We start from the raw sequence: 6,048 nt of genomic DNA on the forward strand, positions 1-6,048 counted from the left end.
TCGTGTGCCCAAGGTTGGAGTGCCCGGAAGTGACAGTTCTATGATAAGAACTTATTCTAAGTCAAAAATAGGGTCAAGTTCAATTTCTCTGACAAGGGGCTCTTGAAATGCTCTGAAAAACAGTAGTTGCAGGAATTGAGATTCTCTGGCCTTGTGCATTTTCCTCCTAGCAGGATCACTACATTTTCCTAAAATTCTCTGCGTGGGTTTTACCAGATCCCAAAGAACCTGTGTTTGCTTGGCTGCATTAGCTGCAATCCGTGTGTGACAGAGTCACCCACGATTAGCTGAGAAATGTGGTTCATTGGAATGAAGATTTGCCACATGCAAAATTCTGGTGGTATTAACTGTCAGTCAGTGGTTACTGTTACACATGGTTTACGGCTTAAACTTCAGATTTGTCTAATTATTGTTTAATGCACCAAATTAAAACAAATAGCTACAATATGTAATAAGACTCATTGGCCATCCTGTACTCTGCTTAAAGGCTGAAATTAATGATACTGTTAGGACACATAAATCCCCAATGCCATTAGTTTACATTTATTGCACAATGATTGAACACAAATTACATTTAAAATATTTTTAAATGATTTAAATATGTAACCATATTTTGGAATATATAGACATTTGGTTAAACAGTAATTTATAATCTTACTGTTCAGATAATATTGTTGTTAATTTTCCTTCCCAAGCCTTTGGTTCCTCATAGTTATGAGTAGAATTTGTACAGTTGTATAACCCGCTTTGGCATTTGTATCATCAACATGGCCCATTGTGGGAGCCCACCAGGCCGCAGGGAACCAAGGACAGAGCCCCCACTGTGAAAACAGTGGCGGGACTTGGTTTCTGGTCCCTGGAGCCGGCGGGTATCTTGACATCTTCCGGACCTTCTCCTTCTCAGCCTTGAAGGAAAGAACAAGGTCTTGGCATGTGCGTCATGTTCCAGGAAAGTGATAGTCATGAGGACACTGTTATCTATGGGCTAATGTTCTCAGGATGTGAGAACATCTTGCCCTCTTGATAGCTTTCGGGAATGTACAAACTTTTGTAAAACAGCATTGTTCTCAGGCCACTGTAGTTCTGCATATAAGCCAGCGGTTCTGTGAATAAATTCGCCATATGCCAGCAGAGCTATGGTCCTCTCCATTCTTTAGTCCACCGCCTCACCTCGCGATCCACCCTTGCTGCTGCGGGCAGCGGCAGCCCATGTCACGTATTACCTACAATCGTCATTTCTTAAATGATGATTCACTTTTTTTTTCTGAGCAGAAACATCACACTTGCTCACTGGAGAACATGAGAAAGACTAAAGGGTTAATCCTAGTCCCGCTGACTACCCATTTCCCCCGCCCTCCCACTCCTGACTCCACGCTTCGCACACGGCACTTCTCCTTGGGTGTGGCTGGCAAAGGGTTAAGCTGGACTCAGGTCTCAGGGGGTTCTCATGCAGAAATCACTAGGGTGGCTCTCCTCACCGCTGCGAAGATACACAGGGCCTGGCACAAACAATGCCCCCTTTTTATCACAAACTCATAAGCGTGTAATTCTGCAACGTAGCAACATCACACTCAAGCACACCCTGTGACATTGTGGGTGAAATGTTCAAATTAAAACTGCAAATCGTGACACCTGTATTATTACCCTACAAACCACACCCAAGCAGGCCCTTCTTCTGCCAGACCCTGTCTATTTTCGCAGCTCTAACTTCAGCCTCCTTCTGCCGTTGACCTTACCTTGACCCCTGTCAGAACAGGCTGATTCTTTTTTTGCCTAGTCTCTTTCTACCATGCCTCTTACATGAGACATTAGGCCTTCTCATTGGCTAATGTCTTTTGTGTTACCAGGTGAGTGGAGAACCTAATTGGTTCCACAAAGTCTAATATTCTCCTGGCCATGTCTTACTGATCAGTACAAAGTGTGAATTAATTTACTATCCATTTTAAAATAAAACATGTTCAATATGTAACCTAAGCATAATCACCTTGACTGCTATGTTTCTGTCTCTAAGAGGAGAAGAAATTACAAAAGTTCTGTTGAAAATTCTGGATACACAGATTGAAACTTTGTCCTCCTTTTCCTGTACTATAAATTGCGATGATGAAACTAGGATTTTAGAAATCTCCAAACAAATGGCCATGTGGCTTTTCTCTCCCTTTGGGGATTTGCCTGTATGGGTTATTTTTATGTTCATTTTTAACTGTGGGGCTTATTATTAAGATATATTAAAATATAAGTGCATGGTATACAGTGGTATGCAACATGTATATGTTGGTACTCATGTACATGGTGAAATGATTACCACGGTAAGCCTCGTTAATGCTTCCATCTCCTCACACAATTATTTTGTGTGCCTGTGTGTGTGTTAGAGATATTTAAGATCTACTTTCTCAGCAGCTTTCAAGTGTGTAATACACACAGTGTCGTTAACTGCAGTCCCCAGCACGTAGTTCTGGTGGACACTAGACCTCAGAACCCACTCATCTTGTTACTGGGGGTTTGTGCCTTCCGAAAAACCTCATTTTATCCACCCCAAGCTCCTGGCAACCACATTCCACTCCGTTTCCAAGAGATTCGCGTTTTTAGGTTCCACGTGTAGGTGGTATCATACAGTATTTATCATTCTTTGTCTGACTTATTTCACTTGGCATAATGCCTTCAAAGTTTATCCATGTTAAATGGCAAGATTCCATCTTCTTTATGGCTGAATAGTATTCCACTATATGTATATATAAAATGTGAGATATGTACGTACCTAATTTTCTTTATTCATTTCACCCATTGATGGACACTTAGGTCGTTTCCATGCCTTGGCTGTTGTGAATAATGCTACAATCAATATGGGAATACAGATCTCTCTTCAAGACAGAAAATTCATTTTCTTTGAAATTTACCCAGAAGTGGGATTTCTAGATCACGTGGTAGTTTTATTTTTAATTTTTTGGAGGAAACTCCATATTGTTTTCCACAGGAGTTGTACTAATTTACATTCTCACCAAGACTACACAGGGGTCTCTTTTTCAGACATGTCGAGTAACCACCGTTTTGTCCTCCCTATCTATCGTATTTTGTCTTATAGTTTTCATCTTTGTCCCATTTCGGTGCCTTTCAGTGGTTCCACTGGTATTTATTGCGTGTCTCTGTTTAGTTGAGCAGCAGAAGCGCCAAACCTTGGGCCTACGCCACACAGAGCAAATGGTGTCACAGAAAACCCACAGAGCCCCCGCAGTGACTGAGGGTGAGGCAAGTGCATGCTCAGCTCGGTGCCCCTGCAGTGCCCCCCTCCGGCTCCAGGAAGACCTCCCCAGCTGTGCCTGCAGCCCTGCCTCTCCGTGGCACCCAGAATCCTGTCCAGGCTTGGCGGGCTCAGGGACACGCCTTCCTCCCCTTCATTCTTAAAATACTTCCTCTTTAAACTGACTGTGGATTCTTTGGAGGTCTGACAGTTGTGGATGGTGGTGATCATGTTGGAAGTAGCAGGGCAGGCACCACTGGTTTCTCCTGTGCTCCTCTTCGTACAACTGAGCTTCATCTCTGTACTACTTAAGAAAGGATTTGTTTGCTGAAGACACAAAACTAGAACATTTATTTTCAAATCTTCATTTATCTGAGCAGCTACTTGAAGATTCTGATCAAACATCAGGTCCTGCATCTATAAGATGATAGTCAGGAGTATCACTGGGTAGTACCCTTCCTGGTAGGCTTCAGGTTCAGTCTCTCTTATCTGGCCTTTCTTGCCTGTCCAGAGCTTTTCACAGCCAGGCAGTGCCATTTGAAGTGAGAGTGGACACGTACGTGTCCAGCAGCTCAGAGTCCACATCTGGAGAAAGCCGTGGCCCCAGGGCGCTGACATCCACTTCCAGGGACAGCTCCGCGTTTCCCAGCATCTCTGTGCTGGGGTAGGTGTTTAAGACCCATGTCAGCAGGCTTACAATCTCACTTGCTCCTAGGTCTTCCGATGCAAGCTTCTGCCTGTGTGTGGTCAGAGCCTGGTGGTGCATGCCCAGGAGATTCCTGAAAATCTCCTAATGGGGAGGAGCACACAGAACCATCAGGTTTTTGGGCAACAATGAGGCCATCTACAAAGTACTTCCTTGGACTTCCTGGTTTCATGGCAGACAGCAAGCCACGCCCTTTGCAGTACCATCCACAGCTGCTTGGCCAGCTCATCGGGGAGCCCCTGTGCGTTCCCAAAGCAGTTGTGTTTGAGGGTCATGTCATGAGTGTCTCCACTGTCACCGTAGGAGTGCTCATGCATCAGCCCGTCCCAGGAGCACTCCAGGTCCATCAGCTGTAGGAGCGCCCCTTGCTCAGGTCCTGAATTTCCTTAAAATCTTGGGCACTGAGAAACCATTCTCGGGGTTGTCTGTGGTGACAGGGAGCTGTCTGTGCTGCACCAGAGCACCCTCCATGCCCTCGTGGCTCTCAACAGTGTTGACGCTCTGTGTCCAGTCCTTGCTGTCATTGGTCAGGGACCACTGAAGCTCCTCCACATGGGTCACATGGTGGAGTTGGCTCAGGCCCCTAGCTGCCTTCAATCTGGCTAAATTGATTGATTTCGTATCCTGGATTAAATCTTCTGAGATGTTTCTACTTCTATAATGNACATCCACTTCCAGGGACAGCTCCGCGTTTCCCAGCATCTCTGTGCTGGGGTAGGTGTTTAAGACCCATGTCAGCAGGCTTACAATCTCACTTGCTCCTAGGTCTTCCGATGCAAGCTTCTGCCTGTGTGTGGTCAGAGCCTGGTGGTGCATGCCCAGGAGATTCCTGAAAATCTCCTAATGGGGAGGAGCACACAGAACCATCAGGTTTTTGGGCAACAATGAGGCCATCTACGAAGTACTTCCTTGGACTTCCTGGTGTCCGTGTGCCCACCCTTGATTTTGGTATTTATGGTTCCGTCCAAGATGGCAAGCATCTTCTCCTTCCAGTTCTTGGCTCTCCCCGAGGAGCAAAGCCAGTTTGATTTTTTCAGTCAAGTATGTGCCTATCGATATTTCTTCTTTTTCAATGATCCTGACAATTGATACCAGCAAGGTGGGGTCATGGCAGACAGCAAGCCATGCCCTTTGCAGTACCATCCACAGCTGCTTGGCCAGCTCATCGGGGAGCCCCTGGGTGTTCCCAAAGCAGTTGTGTTTGACGGTCATGTCATGAGTGTCTCCACTGTCACCGTAGGAGTGCTCATGCATCAGCCCGTCCCAGGAGCACTCCAGGTCCATCAGCCGTAGGAGCGCCCCTTGCTCAGGTCCTGAATTTCCTTAAAATCTTGGGCACTGAGAAAACATTCTCAGGGTTGTCTGTGGTGACAGGGAGCTGGCTGTGCTGCACCAGAGCACCCTCCATGCCCTCGTGGCTCTCAACAGTGTTGACGCTCTGTGTCCAGTCCTTGCTGTCATCGGTCAGGGACCACTGAAGCTCCTCCACATGGGTCACATGGTGGAGCTGGCTCAGGCCCCTAGCTGCCTTCAATCTGGCTAAATTGATTGATTTCATATCCTGGATTAAATCTTCTGAGATGTTTCTACTTCTATAATGCTGCTGTTTTCTATGACATCCTAAATTTTTATTTTTCTTTGCCTTATTCAGCCATTATTTTACTTTGTTTTCTTAGTAATATCAATAACAGGCTATGTAGTTTACTTCTTTAACTTTGCACAATAAATATCCAGGCATAATGTTGGATTTTGTTAGTATATCAACCTAACCTGGCAGTGGTCACATACACGGTGAGAAACTGCATTTTGCATCTTCTCACCATCCTCAAGGATATTAATAAAACTCTTTTATGATGGGTTTTATGGAAGAAATTGTTGATGGAAGGTGACATTATCAGCTCCGAGATCCAGCAACTCTCGAAGGGCATTCTGAATAGAAGAACTTATTTTACTACAGTTCGTTTTCTGTATCCTGTGATGTCTCTTTGGCAGGGGCAGCTCACCATTTCTAATTCTTCACGCAGCCTCTGTTCCAGGTGTTTTTGGGGGGCTGGGTGAGGGGGGTGGCACAGTGTCTGCTTCCTTCCAGGTCCTGCTGACCATCGGT

At 45.5% G+C, this 6,048-nt stretch overlaps 1 pseudogene; it reads right to left on the reverse strand.

Annotated features, from left to right (window-relative positions):
- Positions 1-3,127: 3,127 nt before the first annotated feature.
- LOC118993029 (exocyst complex component 3-like) lies at positions 3,128-5,499 on the reverse strand (annotated as a pseudogene).
- Positions 5,500-6,048: the final 549 nt, after the last annotated feature.

This window comes from Sturnira hondurensis, unplaced genomic scaffold, assembly GCF_014824575.4.
Source record: "Sturnira hondurensis isolate 20B ecotype Veracruz unplaced genomic scaffold, ASM1482457v3 Scaffold0008640, whole genome shotgun sequence".
Lineage (NCBI taxonomy): Eukaryota > Metazoa > Chordata > Mammalia > Chiroptera > Phyllostomidae > Sturnira > Sturnira hondurensis.